Source organism: Periplaneta americana, chromosome 12 (genome assembly GCF_040183065.1).
Source record: "Periplaneta americana isolate PAMFEO1 chromosome 12, P.americana_PAMFEO1_priV1, whole genome shotgun sequence".
Lineage (NCBI taxonomy): Eukaryota > Metazoa > Arthropoda > Insecta > Blattodea > Blattidae > Periplaneta > Periplaneta americana.
This window is the reverse complement of record NC_091128.1, coordinates 44,999,728-45,016,460: the sequence shown is the minus strand read 5'-3', so window position 1 is coordinate 45,016,460 and position 16,733 is coordinate 44,999,728. Positions and strand designations below refer to the sequence as shown.

The 16,733-nt window shown below is 36.6% G+C and overlaps 1 protein-coding gene and 3 non-coding genes across 38 annotated transcripts in view; 2 read left to right on the top strand and 2 right to left on the bottom strand.

Annotated features, from left to right (window-relative positions):
• The window catches only part of para (sodium voltage-gated channel paralytic), an 873,489-nt gene that overhangs the window by 578,158 nt on the left and 278,598 nt on the right, over window positions 1–16,733 (top strand). The gene's annotated exons all lie outside the window — the stretch shown is intronic.
• Window positions 15,101–15,172, bottom strand: TRNAS-GGA (transfer RNA serine (anticodon GGA)). Its single transcript has one exon. It is a non-coding gene; the product is annotated as a tRNA-Ser (tRNA).
• On the bottom strand, window positions 15,483–15,554 carry TRNAS-GGA (transfer RNA serine (anticodon GGA)). Its single transcript has one exon. It is a non-coding gene; the product is annotated as a tRNA-Ser (tRNA).
• TRNAS-GGA (transfer RNA serine (anticodon GGA)) lies at window positions 16,120–16,191 on the top strand. The gene has a single exon. It is a non-coding gene; the product is annotated as a tRNA-Ser (tRNA).

The window sequence follows — 16,733 nt, the reverse complement described above, 5'->3', positions numbered from 1 at the left end:
TACAAGCAACCATACTTTAATGAAGATTGACATCATTTAGATTTAATGTGTATATTTTATTTTACTTGTTATAGGTTTCCATTGAATTATGGTAATAACTTAATTTTAACCCTTGTTTTCTAGGTATTCAGTAAATGGCGCTTGGCCCACTATGGTTCTGAACCCTTCAAATAACTTATATTATATAATACATATTATATTATATTATATTATATTATATTATATTATATTATATTATATTATATTGTATTATATTATATTATATTATATTATATTATATTATATTATATTATATTATATTATATTATATTATATTATATTATATTATATTATATTATATTATATTATATTATATTATATTATATTATATCAGAAGTTACTGTAATAACATTATAGCATTATGTCCATCTAGAGAAACTACACTTTCCAATGGTGAAATAATAATTAATTATACAAATCGGTTAATTTAGTTTCCGATATTACTTCATACAAACACAGAAGCATTCTCTGTAGGCTATCTTTCATAGCTTTCGATTGTTGCTGTCCAAGGCTCCTTATAGACGAAGTCATTTCTTTTTTAATTCATTACACGGCCTTAGATGGCAGTTATTCTAATTTTAAAACTCATTTATCGCATTAAATATCAGTCCTATCAAACTTTTTCAAGGAATAAAACATATCACAAATTATTTTTAAAGAAACTTTTGTTATGTAACATTTTTCACAAAAATCAATAATAAGCGAGATATTTCGATTTTTTTTTAATTCAGGCCCCCTTATAACCCCCCTTTTAAATAATGTATGTTGAATGCCATATAGCCTAAAATCTAAGTTACAACGAACTTAATTTATATTCCAATTTTCATCGAAATCCGTTCAGCCATTATCGCGTGAAAAGGTAACAAACATACAGACAGACAGACATACAGACATACATACAAACAAAAATTTAAAAAAGCGATTTTCGGTTTCAGGGTGGTTAATTATATATGTTAGGACCAATTATTTTTGGAAAATCGAAAATTACCAGAAAAATTTCGGCTACAGATATAAGTATTACCTATTAGTATAGATTTAGCAATAGTTATAATAATAATAATAATAATAATAATAATAATAATAATAATAATAATAATAATAATAATAATAATAATAATAATAACTCCTACCTCGTATATTGCGGAAGGCTTCTCAAATTTAAGGACCGCATACACGCAAAGACTCATCGGAGACTTACCGGTACAGACATAAGGCTCATTCACAGTGAAAATTAAACATAACGTAAGCGTTAACTTAAGAATGTAAACGTTACCGCAAAATAAAGAAAATCCACTATGGGAACATAAACATAACCGCAAAGATACTTGGTAACCATGGAAACATAACAACGACGTCATTTCCTCATATTCTGTCGTATACTTCAGCGCTTCACGATTGTGTTCTGTTTGCAAATCACGTAAGCATAAGCATGAAAGTTTTGGAGTTTGCAGACTTTCATGTTAACGTCTTACGGTAATGTTAATGTCAGTGTTTATGTGAATCATTGTGAATGATCCCATTTGGTAACCTGGGCGCAAACTTCTGTGTTTATGTTAGGGTTCCCTTATTCATCTGTTGTAAAAAATCTTGGCTTCTTTTTCGATAATAATCTAAATTGGAATTTGAAGTTAAAGAAACGATAACAAAAAGCCTGTTCCTCCATTCACTGTTTTAGTCGCTTAAGAAACTTTTTGCCCCAGCAACTAAAACTTACCCTAGTACAAACACTAGTAATGCCGCACTTCGATTATTGTGACGTTTTGTTAAGTGACCTAAGTTCTGAACTGTCAGTCAAGTTACAGCGAGCTCAGAATATGTGCGTCAGATACGTGTGCAACATCCGACGATATGATCACATATCACCATCCTTCGCAAGTCTTTCCTGGCTCCGACTCAAAGAACGTAGAACTCTACACTCTTTGTCTTTACTCTCTCGAATTCTGCACACTTCAACACCAAATTACCTTTCGTCTCGTTTCTCTTATCTATACTCTAACCACGACGTAAATACCAGATCACTTATCTGTGGCGCGTTAAGTATACCTCTTCATAGAACATCTCGTTATTCATCATCTTTTACAGTATCCACCTCGCAACAATGGAATTCCCTGTCACGAAGTATTAGGGGTTGCAAGACAATAAACACTTTTAAAAACAGCTTAAAAGATTATCTTCTTAGCATATTTTCACTCCAATCATACTGACTAAAAACTATCACTGTCTACATTGTTACTCCTTCCCTTAGACATGCATCCTGACAGTGCTGTATTTTCAAAATTGTCTCATAATAATCTCTTTCTGTATTATCTAACATTATTTGAAATATATTAACATTCTATGTATTTTAGCTTAATTCTGCTACACAGTTTGTATTTCAGTGTTTAATTAATAGTTCATAGTATTTTGTTGTTTAATTCGTAAATAACTCTTGTATACATGTAACTCTTATCTAAATCAAATTGTTGAATTCTTTGTCAGTTCATACATACGTATGTATACTTTTTTCTGGTTGAGTGGAAGAGAAGGCATTACGGCCTTAACTCTGCCAGCTAAAATAATCATTATTATTATTACTTACTAACTTACTGGCTTTTAAGGAACCCGGAGGTTCATTGCCGCCCTCACATAAGCCCGCCATTGGTCTCTATCCTGAGCAAGATCAATCCAGTCTCTACCATCACATCCCACCTCCCTCAAATCCATTTTAATATTATCTTCCCATCTACGTCTCGGCCTCCCTAAAGGTCTTTTTCCCTCTGGCCTCCCAGCTGACACTCTATATGCATTTCTGGATTCGCCCATACGTGCTACATGCCCTGCCCATCTCAAACGTCTGGATTTGATGTTCCTAATTATGTCAGGTGAAGAATACGATGCATGCAGTTCTGTGTTGTGTAACTTTCTCCATTCTCCTGTAACTTCATCCCTCTTAGCCCCAGATATTTTCTTAAGCACCTTGTTCTCAAGCACCCTTAACCTATGTTCCTCTCTCAAAGAGAGTCCAAGTTTCACAACCATACACAACAACCGGTAATATAACTGTCTCATAAATTCTAACTTTCAGATTTTTCGACAGCAGACTGGATGATAAAAGTTTCTCAACCGAATAATAACAGGCATTTCCCATATTTATTCTGTGTTTAATTTCCTCCCGAGTATCATTTATATTTGTTACTGTTCCTCCAAGATATTTGAACTTCTCCACCTCTTCAAAAAATAAATTTCCAATTTTTATATTTCCATTTCGTACAATATTCTCGTCACAAGACATAATTATATACTTTGTCTTTTGGGGATTTACTTCCAAACCTATCTCTTTACTTGCTTCCAGTAAAATTCCCGTGTTTTCCCTAATCGTTTGTGGATTTTCTCCTAACATATTCACGTCATCCACATAGACAAGCAGCTGATATAACCCGTTCAATTCCAAACCCTCTCTGTTATCCTGGACTTTCCTAATGGTATTCTCTAGAGAAAAGTTAAAAAGTAAAGGTGATAGTGCAGCTCCTTGCTTTAGCCCACAGTGAATTGGAAACGCATCTAACAGAAACTGACCTATATGAACTCTAAATTATTATTATTATTATTATTATTATTATTATTATTATTATTATTATTATTATTATGTTTAATTTTCATTGTGAATGGGCCTTTACTCCTACTTTAGGAAGTATGAGTAAATTGGAAGATTATCCTATCCATATACGCTACGACTTACCTCCAAGACTTACAGTTCACCAAGAAGTCGTAAAAAGTCGCTGAAATCAATATTATTTCCGGTCGGTAAATGCGATCACTAGAGAAATATTATTCCTTCATGGTTCTGCGTTCATTTGTTCACCATTCTTTAGCGCCACTCTTATGTAGCTTCTCTGTAGAAGGCAAGGCAAGAAGTTGTGATAATTGGACTGCTTAAAACGAAACGCTGACGATATCTCGACCCCATGTTCGCAGTATCGTTTGTGCTTACTTCTTCTCCCACTTAATTTGGAGAGCTACAGTCGAGAAAATTCAAGGCGCCGCTGAACTCTGAATACTTACCTCTAGGCCGAAAGTCTTCATGTTTTTCGCACATACACATGGGGATTTGCCTGTGCATTTAGGTTCGTATAGACTTACATCCAGGTAAGTCTTTGCGTATATAAAGTCCATTATTGCACATCCAATCCTAGAACGACAAATTGCGTAATGATATGTACTTTAAGTGTAATGTCCGTTTTCACTACGCAATTTTTATTTTCCCATTCTAATTATTTAGTCCCAACTACTAGATTATCTAAGATCGATATAATTTGTGATAGTGGTTTGGTATCTGACAAGATAAGGCATAGAATTCGCTGTGACATTACTGGGAATATTCACTTTACAGTTGTGGAAAACTTATGAAAATTCCAATTAGGTAATTAGGGTAAACCAGGGTAATTGTAAACACTTTTCACTGATTTCAAATATATTTCAACATTACACAACCCTCAGTAACGGTAAGCATGACAAAGAAACATTGTGTTATTTTTAGTTCTTTCTTTTCCCTGAAAAATTGGGTTTAAAATAATAAGTTTGACTTTTTTTTCATCTTTTAATTGTTAGTTTACATTTACCCCATCTGTTTACATTTATCCCTTTGAGAGGGAGGTAACTGTACACACCAATTTTCGCACAGGCTATCAGACACTGAACATTTTTGTTCTGTTTCAGAAGAAAGAGCAGTACTCCTTCCAACTCCAATTTTGGTCACTGGTACATTTCGTCCCTTTAACCTATGATATATGACGATATAGGAACTCAGTACCTCTCCTGAGCTTCACGATAACTGTAGTTACTATTTTTCACATCTGTGATAACCCTCTCTAAATCCTCTACAGTGTAGTTGGGTGGGGGTCGCTTTGATTACTGAAAAGTACGAAATGTAATCATAGTAAACCATGTTTACAATTACCCCAACCAATTAAAACTATGGGGCAAATGTAAACACGTCATAATTTAATGAACTGAGATTATGGGAGATCTCAAAACCATTGTAATAAATGTTAACTACTATACATTACTCATAAAAAGAACATATTCTTAAAAAATAATACTGTACGTTTACTTACAATGGCAAAAATGAAGGTGAAGCAAAATTCTTTCTCAACTTTCTTTGTAAACTCTTACAAAACATTCATTCACAACTAAGCAGTTACTCCTATTTGGCGCCAAACTGCTTTGTAGGTTAGCCAACATGTTAATTTAAATATTTCCTCGAATTAAAATTTTTATATTGACAGTTTTTTATTTCTCACAGCATTTGTTTACAATTACCCCCTGTTCACAATTACCCTCGTCTACCCTAAACCAAGCGGGAATCGAACTCACGTCGAGCGCAGCCCCGGATCAGCAGAAAAACGCATTACCATTTGAGCTAAACTAGGAACTTCTTTTCATGGTAGATTCTGTAATAATAATAATAATAATAATAATAATAATAATAATAATAATAGTAGTAGTAGTAATAATAATAATAATAATAATAATAATATTTTAACCACTTTCAAAGATTGTGCTGTTCCACATATTCTTCTGGTTAATGTATTTAAAGTCCACAGACTTTACTTCCATTTATATTTTGATCCATAGCTTTCATATTCACTATAATTTATAATGTTGATATTCTACAATGTTCCGTTTATATAGGGACATCATTTTATTTTTACTTCAATTTTTATTGTACCTGAGTTTTGGAATGTACTTCACTCCCACCCCTTCTACTAGTAAACTTCCAACCGTTCACGACACAGAGCCGAGGGCGCGTAAGCAATACTGAGGTACTGAGTATAGTACGTTTCAGAAATATGTTCGCGTTTTCCAGTGACGAAAGAGCTTTCAATATTGAATCATATTTTCGTACGGGTATTTTCGTCCGTTTCCCTATGTCGCATCCCGGTTTCCCCCACCTGCTTCTGTTCGCCCCTTTGTAAAGTCTAGTAGCTGGGCTATCTTAGTTCTTTTCTGAAAACATTAATTTCTGTTAGGAATTGGACGTCTACGTAATATTATTCATGTGTTTAAAATAACTTAAATAAAAGGGCCTCCTTAAGTAATTAACTGTCACGTGATTTCCCCCCCCCTTTCTACAACCCTGCGACAAAACCACTTGAACGGACAGTAGATAGCATTTCTGAGTGATTTTATCTTTTCGGATCGGGCAGAAGTGAAGATTGAATTTACAGTACGTAAGGTAATCTTTTATAGAGTAGGTACAGAATTATTTCAACATGAGGACGAAACTCATAATTGGAATTAGGTACAATAGTCTATAGCGCGATAATATGGACAAAAGAACTGAAGCCTGTATCGAAATGAACGGCCACCATTTTCTAAAATGTGTTTAAATATCCATATTATGATTATTTTTCAATTTAACTTCATTCTGTATATAGTACGCTAATGTGCTGTAACAGTACAATATACACTGCATAATTAATACTTCCGAATGGATAGCTCAGTTCGTGTGTAAAACACTAAGTGTTAATACAGTACTGTATTTTGATTAAACAAAAACCTAATGAAAATTATCAAACTCAAAATTGCGATATTTCCTAGTTTACATAAATGGATGAACTACTTTTCTTCCCTCCTATACCTAGTAAAGTGGTTTGTATTTTACGCCAGTATCATCGAACTCCGTCGTGGAAAGGGTAGCAAACGGTGTTTCCTGTTTCAATCGTTAATAGAAAGGTATAGCCAGGTTAATATTAAAAATGTTAGTAAAAATAAAATGATGTCCCTGTATAACTCGCATCTAGATTCAGGCCTGAAATATGGAATGTTTGTGTACAAGTTTCGACAGGTCAATAGCGCATTATAAATGCCATTCAAAGTTGGCGTAATAGATTTCAGCGTCAAATAGTCACGCACCACGCGTCAATTTGGATATTTATGGAGTTCATTAGGAAAGACCAAAGGAATAACGAAATTACTACTGTGCAGCTGGTTAGCGAGCACTGTAATGTTAGACACTCACTAAATAGCCGAACGTCCTGAATTTACGACTAGAGCAAATAGCTCAGAATTATTCGTATTATGTACACAAGAATGAAGGTAATATAGAAAATTATTGGAAGGACATTAGCTATCGCCTCGTGCTTTATAAAGGTGAGGAGCTGCAATGAAATTAGCAGAATTATATACTGCTCAAAAAAATTAACATTATAAAACTCATAAAAGATCTCAATGTTAATAACTACACAAGAATAAAGGTAGATAACCACCTAACTGATAAGGTACCTATAGCAACAAGAGTAAGACAGGGTGACAGTCTTTGCCCTATTCTGTTCAATGTGATTATGGACGAAATAATAAAGGAAACTAAAGCAGGAACTAGGGGCTATAGATTAGGGAATGAAGACATTAAAATAATATGCTATGCTGATGAGGTGAGCCTTTTAGCAGATAACTAGGACAACCTACAGAGATTGCGATATAAATTTCAAATAACAGCAGAACGATTTAACATGGTGATATCGGAAAATAAAACAAAATCACAGACTATCTCAAGGCAGCCACTCAGATGTAAACTTGCAGTATATGATAAGCCCATAGAACAAGTAATGAGTTTCAGTTACTTAGGAACAAAAATAACAAGCAATAAAAATTTGGAGGAAGAAGTAAGAGAACAAAGTACTAAAGCAAACATAATATCAGGATATCTAAGAGATGTAATTTGGAAAAAAATAGATTCATGAACACAGAAAGCAAGATCAGAATATATAAAACTTGTATAAGGCCAGTATTAACATAGCAAAGGAAACTCGAGCAGAAACAAAAAAAAAAAAAACTGCAATGTGACAACAACAGAAATTAAAGTATAGCTGGCGTTACGTTATATGACAGACAGACGAATGATGAGATTAGGGAAAAATGTGGAGTGCAGGATGTGACAAAATGGATCAAGACTAGAAGAAAAGGGTGGCGGCACCATGTATTAAGGATGACGGAAGACCAACTCCCGAAAATAGCAATGAAAGGAAAGTTGGACACCCCAAGACCTTTGGGACGACACCCTAAACGGTGGAAGGAAAGTTGAACACCAAGTTATGATAGCAAAGTTGGAAAATACAGGATTTATCCTAAAACACGAGGAAGAAGAAGAAGAGAGAAATAAATTAGGGGAACAAGTTCTTTTATCTGCGTTAAGTTCTTGGTATAAGGCAATAGCTGTGCTGTAACGATATCACCATTTTCGTTAATACAGGATGGACCGCTCGAATGTACTTAATTTCAATGTATGTGACTGGCAAACGGTTGAAGATAGAAACCTACAGTAACGTTTATATGAAAGGAAAACTCGACAAGTTTCGATATGCACATCACCATATCTCTACGTGAGCTCCAGCTGTCACTGTGATGATATCGAGGCGATGAACGATTTCTTGCCAAGCACGTTGGAGCATGTCTTCTGGAATGCTCTCAATAGCCTCTATGATGCGCTCCCGAAGATCACGAAGGTCTCTGACTGGGGTGAAGTACACTTTATCTTTGACGTAGCCCCAGAGAAAGATATCGAGCAGTGTTAAATCCGGGGATCTCGGAGACCAAGCGATCGGTCCTTTCCTACCAATCCAACGGCCAGGGAACACGTTGTCTAAAGTCGTACGAACATCATGGAACCAGTGTGGAGGAGCGCCATCTTGCTGGAAAAGGATGTTAGACTGCAGGTGTTCAATTTGTGGAAAGAAGAACTGCTCCAGCATGTCAACATATGTGGTACCACACACAGTTTTCCCGCGAAGCTCTTCTTTATGATTTCCGCGGACTTCGCTCATACGCGGCTTGAACATTTGCAACCATTTCGTCGGATGTTCTACGACCACCACCATGCTTCTTCAACACCGATCCTATAGCTAAACATATATCGTGCCACTTCTTAGGCTGGTATTCATAGTCGACACTTTATATCACTCCTTTGCAAAGTGACACTTTTGACAAAAGTGGCTCTTTCATATTAGTGGTATTCATAGACGATCCAAGAAGTGCACTTTACAAAGTGTCACTTTACGCCAGCAAAGTGTAGAGTTACAATTTGGTTGGTAACAGAAGTCTCACAATGGCTTTCAAAACATGTGAACAAATTATTAATGTGTAACCCACAGATTACAATGCTTGTGATTTGAGTTGGGAGCATAATTGATCGCGCGAGAAAGAAAATATATATTTAAAGTTGATTTATTTCAGTTTTTAGTTTATGTTACCGATAATTTAGGTTATTTCAGTCAGTTCAGATATATGAATCGGTCATTGCAGAAAGGGGATAAGTCATGAAAAACGCGAAAATGAGTTAAGAGTGTCATTGCTTTCTCCAGACCTAGACACACATTTCCATACAAAAATGGGACAAATTTGCTCATTCTCAACGCAAAGCAGAGTACCATAAGCAGCGCAGTCATTGCAGAAAGGGGATAAGTCAGCGATTTACCTTCTTTCTGCACTGACTGACGACGTGACGCAACTGAGTGCCGCGGATCTATTAAGTTACGCGCCCATCAGCTGATAAGGGAAATGACAGATAAGCCAGAAGTAGTAAGTGATCCAGGGGAAGAATACTGTGTTATTAGTGGTAACGTAAACGCAATGAAATTAACTACCGCAGAAATGTAAATAAGAAAAATAAACTGAAGGCATTGGAACGTCAATTCCATTGCGAAGTCTGTAGCAGCCGGTACGATAGGAGAAGAATATGGGTAAGAAACTACTCATTGTTTGTTCAGACGCAACTTTGTGTCATCAATTTTCAATATTCACAATTTCAAAACCATACGGCGCATTTCTATTCCTATCATGAAGGTATAGGCCACAAATCTTCAAATGAAGTGTGTTCCTTCTGAACTACATTGAAAATAATGTCCCTTCTTCAGTCAAGGAATTGTTTCTTTTCTCTGATAACTGTGGAGGGAAAAATAAAAATCATACCTTAATTCGGATTGTTGCTTGCACTGACCCAATTGGGGAGATTTAACAACATCATTCATTATTTTCCACAACGAGGCCATTCATTTCTTCCCTGTGACCGCAACTTTGGTGTAGTGAAGCGCTAACTAAGGAAGACAGACAGGGTATAGGTCTAGGCCTATGTGCCAGACCAATACCTTGATCCACCAGGCATACATAAACAGATTTTCTGTAGAATCAGTTACTACTGATGATATTTTGAATTTTAAATACTAGTCGCCAGAGTATTACAAGAAAACCGCCTGCTCATTAGACACATTGAGGAAGAAAGGGAAAGATAAGAATATATTTTCTTCAGCACAATTCAGTAAATTTGTTTACTCTAAAGATGATCCAGGATGTGTGACTGCAGTTTGTTGATTGGTAGTGAAATAAGGAAACACAGATTTCTGTATGAAAAAACCAGGTTCTGGACGCATAGTAATGCCTACACAAAACCATACAATGGGAAAATTCCCATTAATAGAAAAAAAAAACTTGGAGACGTATCGAAAGTTAGACAATACATTCCATTGGAACACACTTTCTTTTACGAAGAGATCCTGAACTGGCCACATTGTGACAAGGAATCTACAAAAATGATGCGGCTTGCAACGTCTAACAATACACTCTATAACAATTGAAACAAATGATTTTGTGTAGTACTTTAGTGTATTTCTATTGTGCGCTCCTATATGTAGTTTTTAAGTATTATTTTAAAAGTAGAGTTTTGATTTAAAACTGTGATATAAAATCACATATTGGTACATTTCTGTAGTAGGAATAATGATTAAAATGCAAAAATAATTATGTAAATGGTGACAGTAATGTAGTAATTACACACAAAAACATCGTTATCATTGTAATTATTAACATTAATTTGTTTTCAAATATTACATTAGCCCAAAATTGTAAATTATATATATTTTTCTTTTAAATTTAGCAATTCCTTGCAGAAAGGGGATAAGTCATGGTTCGATTAAACAACTTTAAACGAAAGTGTTTGAGATGTCAGATGTCTAACATGATGTATTATACTTCACTATTCATAAACAAAGTAAGAAAAAATATTTGTAATGATTACTCCAGTATTGGAAGAAGAAAACAGTTTTTATTGATTATCTCAAAAGTAAGATTTTATGACTTATCCCCTTTCTGCAATGACCGATTCATATAATATCTTATTAACTAGATAGTGATACTGCTGCTGATAATAGGTTAGGTTTTGTACAGTACATAGCTGATCAATTGATTTATATAGTAAGATTAGGTTTTGTACATATCTTTTTGATTGATTTATATCGTTAAGTTAGGTTATGTATGTATCAATTCCACTGATTTATATAGTTAGGTTAGATTTTGTACATACCTTTTATTGGTTTATATAGTCAGGCTAAGTTGGACTGAGTAGGTTAAGTTTTGTGTGTGTGTGTGTGTGTGTGTGTGTGTATATATATATATATATATATATATATATATATATATATATAGTTAGGTTAGGTTTTATACGTATCCGCTTAATTGATATATCGTTTTATTCCCTTTATTTTCATTTTTGTCTTTTTCGTGAATAGTGAATAGAAGTCAAAAGAATGAAATAAACATATTACTACTGCTATTGTTATTATTATTATTATCTCTCTCTTTCTTGTTTCCATTATTGCCTGCTCTTCAAGAATACTTTGAATGCCAAATTTTTCTACGCTGCAAAACAAAATAGGCCTAATGGTATGAGATCTCTCTTCATGGTGAGGTTATGACTGCACATGAACTAGAGACAGTATCTCGGCAGAAGCAGCCAATTCAGATATATTGCTTACCGTCATGAAAATATGGAGTTGGAGCTTAATCTGAGACGATTCTAACCGGCGTCGGAGTTGTATCCGGTGTGGCTTAGTGGATAAAGCATCAGCACGTACAGCTGAAAACCCGGGTTCAAATCCCGGCGCCGGAGAGAATTTTTCTCCGTTCCATTACTCTTTCATCGTATGATGACGCAGAATATCTGCATGGAAATATCATATGTACTTCAGTACATTAAAATAATATATATGATATGCGTAAATCACTTCGTGATTTAAGACGGCGCTTATTCCGTCGGATCCCGGCCAACTAGTCACTCATATCGAGTGCACCTCAGCACATGTGTAGACTTCGGTCCTGCGTTCATAGACATCTATGACGTAGTGCAGAGGGCGGCCACTAGAGGGAACCCAAGAGTTGGAGCTTAATCTGAGACGATTCTAACCGGCGTCGGAGTTGTATCCGGTGTGGCTTAGTGGATAAAGCATCAGCACGTAGAGCTGAAAACCCGGGTTCAAATCCCGGCGCCGGAGAGAATTTTTCTCCGTTCCATTACTCTTTCATCGTATGATGACGCAGAATATCTGAATGGAAATATCATATGTACTTCGGTACATTAAAATAATATATAAGGTTAAACGTGATCAAGGATGAGAATGGTGACTTGCTTGCAGACGCTCATTCAATCCTGAACAGATGGAAAATCTATTTTGGACAACTCCTAAATATACATAGGCCACATAGAAATGATCGGGACGAAATTCAGATACAAACTGATGAGCCATTTATACCCGAAGACACACTTTCTGAAGTCGAAATTGCGATAGATAATCTGAATAAGTGCAAGTCTCCAGGTATCGATCAAATTCCAGCAGAATTAATACAAGAGGGTGGAAGCGCATTATCTAAAGAAATTTGTAAGCTTGCACTTGATATTTGGGAAAAGGAAATTGTACCAGAACAACGGAAGGAGTCCATAATCGTACCTATCTTTAAGAAGGGGGACAAGACTAACTGTAGTAACTTTGGAGAATATCACTTTTGTTGACGTCGTACAAAATTTTGTCCAATATTCTTTTGAGAAGATTAAATCCATATGTAGATGAAATTATTCGGGATCATCAGTGTGGTTTTAGGCGTAATAGATTAACTTTTGATAAGATATTTTGTATTCGACAGATAATGGAGAAAATATGGGAGTATAAGGGTACAGTGCATCAGTTACTCATAGATTTCAAAAAGGCATATTACTCGGTTAAGAGAGAAGTTTTATATGATATTCTTATTGAATTTGGTATTCCCAAGAAACTAGTTCGATTAATTAAAATGTGTCTTAGTGAAACGTACAGCAGAGTTCGTATAGGTCAGTTTCTGTCAGATGCGTTTCCAATTCACTGTGGGCTAAAGCAAGGAGATGCACTAGCACCTTTACTTTTTAACTTTTCTCTAGAGTATGCCATTAGGAAAGTCCAAGATAACAGAGAGGGCTTGGAATTGAACGGATTACATCAGCTGCTTGTCTATGCGGATGACGTGAATATGTTAGGAGAAAATCCACAAACCATTAGGGAAAACACGGGAATTTTACTGGAAGCAAGTAAAGAGATAGGTTTGGAAGTAAATCCCGAAAAGACAAAGTATATGATTATGTCTCGTGACCAGAATATTGTACGAAATAGAACTATAAAATTGGAAGTTTATCTTTTGAAGAGGTGGAGAAGTTCAAATATCTTGGAGGAACAGTAACAAATATAAATGATACTCGGAAGGAAATTAAACACAGAATAAATATGGGAAATGCCTGTTATTATTCCGTTGAGAAGCTTTTGTCATCCAGTCTGCTGTCAAAAAATCTGAAAGTTACACTTTATAAAACAGTTATATTACCGGTTGTTCTTTATGGCTGTGAAACTTGAACTCTACTTTGAGAGAGGAACATAGATTAAGGGTGTTTGAGAATAAGGGGCTTAGGAAAATATTTGGGGATAAGAGGGATGAAGTTACAGGAGAACGGAGAAAGTTACACAACACAGAACTGCACGCATTGTATTCTTCACCTGACATAATTAGGAACATTAAATCCAGACGTTTGAAATGGGCAGGGCATGTAGCACGTATGGGCGAATCCAGAAATGCATATAGAGTGTTAGCTGGGAGGCCGGAGGGAAAAAGACCTTTGGAAGGCCGAGACGTAGATGGGAAGATAATATTAAAATGGATTTGAGGGAGGTGGGATATGATGATAGAGAATGGATTAATCTTGCTCAGGATAGGGACCAATGGCGGGCTTATGTAATGGCGGCAATGAACTTCCGGGTTCCTTAAAAGCCAGTAAGTTAGTAAGTATGTATGGTACATATATGTAGCATAGAATTTTAATGCAGTCAATAACTGTATTATTGGAGGCACTGGCAAACCTCTATTATTCGTTTTTGTCAACCGATCATCGAAAAAAATTAGCAATCTCAATAACAGTTTCTTTATCAAATCGGAACCTTTTTTTAATTCTATATCATTTTAAAATTCCACGGGATTGCCTTTAGGCCTATCCCTAATGTAGTGCTTTTGTACATTGTCCACTAATTGTTCTAATAAATAATTCGACAACTTCCAAGACGTCCGCCATTTTTCTACAAAGTGACACTTTCGGCTCAAAGTGTGGTCGGAAGTACACTTTCATCCAACGTGATCTTTTGCACCAAAGTGTCGACTGTGCAACGGATAAGTGATACTTTTCGTCTTGCAAAGGATACTTTAATCGAAAGTGTCGACTATGAATACCAGCATTAATGCTATTAGCAGTTGGAGCATCATGGTTAAACACTCGCCGATACTCCCTTTGAACTCTAACAATTGATTTAAACTCCGCATACCACAACACATTTTGCGCTTTTTCATCTGCGGTGTCGCCATTTTGACAATCGATACAATCTACGAAAAGAAACCGTGTCTGCGCACCATCTACCGACAGGATTCGAAACTTGTTGAGTTTTCCTTTCGTATAAACGTTACCGTAATGTTCTATCTTCAACTGTTCACCAGTCACATACAATTGAAATTGTTTACATTCGAGCGGTCCACCCTGTATATTTTCTATTCAGGAAACACGACATTTGGTTTTAATCTTCAACACAGTCCGAGGAAACCAGAGAGTAATCCATCCGTGCTGAAAACCTATATGATTTAGCTTGATCTTCTCCTATTTATTTTGATGTACCGAAGTACATATGATATTTCCATGCAGATATTCTGCTTTCTCAGATGATGAGAGAGAGATGGAACGGAGAAAAATTCTCTCCGGCGCCGGGATTTGAACCCGGGTTTTCAGCTCTCCGTGCTGATGCTTTAACCACTAAGCCACGCCGGATACAATCCCGACACCGTTGAGAATCGTCTCAGATTAAGCTCCATCTCTTGGGTTCCCTCTAGTGGCCGCCCTCTGCACTACGTCATAGATGTCTATGCACGCAGGACCGAAGTCCATACATGTGTAGAGGTGCACTCAGATGAGTGACTGGTTGGCCGGGGTCCGACGGTATGGGCGCCGTCTTTAAATCACAAAGTGATTTATTACGCATATCATATTTATTTTGATGTACCGAAGTACATATGATATTTCCATGCAGATATTCTGCTTTCTCAGATGATGAGAGAGAGATGGAACGGAGAAAAATTCTCTCCGGCGCCGGGATTTGAACCCGGGTTTTCAGCTCTCCGTGCTGATGCTTTAACCACTAAGCCACGCCGGATACAATCCCGACACCGTTGAGAATCGTCTCAGATTAAGCTCCATCTCTTGGGTTCCCTCTAGTGGCCGCCCTCTGCACTACGTCATAGATGTCTATGCACGCAGGACCGAAGTCCATACATGTGTAGAGGTGCACCCAGATGAGTGACTGGTTGGCCGGGGTCCGACGGTATGGGCGCCGTCTTTAAATCACAAAGTGATTTATTACGCATATCATATTTATTTTGATGTACCGAAGTACATATGATATTTCCATGCAGATATTCTGCTTTCTCAGATGATGAGAGAGAGATGGAACGGAGAAAAATTCTCTCCGGCGCCGGGATTTGAACCCGGGTTTTCAGCTCTCCGTGCTGATGCTTTAATCACAAAGTGTGATTTAAAGACGGCGCCCATACCGTCGGACCCCGGCCAACCAGTCACTCATCTGAGTGCACCTCTACACATGTATGGACTTCGGTCCTGCGTGCATAGACATCTATGACGTAGTGCAGAGGGCGGCCACTAGAGGGAACCCAAGAGATGGAGCTTAATCTGAGACGATTCTCAACGGTGTCGGGATTGTATCCGGCGTGGCTTAGTGGTTAAAGCATCAGCACGGAGAGCTGAAAACCCGGGTTCAAATCCCGGCGCCGGAGAGAATTTTTCTCCGTTCCATCTCTCTCTCATCATTGATCTTCTCCGTTTGACTATGACTATTTTAGAACATATCGGAGGCTATGGTCATTGTTGTGGTATAATTCAGATATTATTGCAAAGGAACTACAAAATGGTTGATATCAGGGCAGTTGAAGTGGCACGAGCTGTCACCTCATTCAGCAGGGATGGACTTATCGTCAGATTGCCAATGAGCTCCGTTACTCTGTCAGTTGTGTATAGAGCTGTCAAACGATATAGGGAGTCAGGGCCGTATGAAAGGAGACGTGCGCAAGGACGTAAACGAAAGACAACTGGAAATCAAGGCAGATTGTTAGTTATTTTTGCTCTCTGTCGGTCTACATCCACTGCTCGTGACCTGCAAAACGACCTCAGGTTAATAAAGGGTGCGGCAAAACATTCTCCTTAATTTAAAGTTTAAATAAAAAACAGACGGATCAAAATAAGGAAACTTTATTAATATGAATGGTATCTTAACAGTGGGAATTTTTCATTTTTTGAATAACGTGTCTCTCAAGTAGCA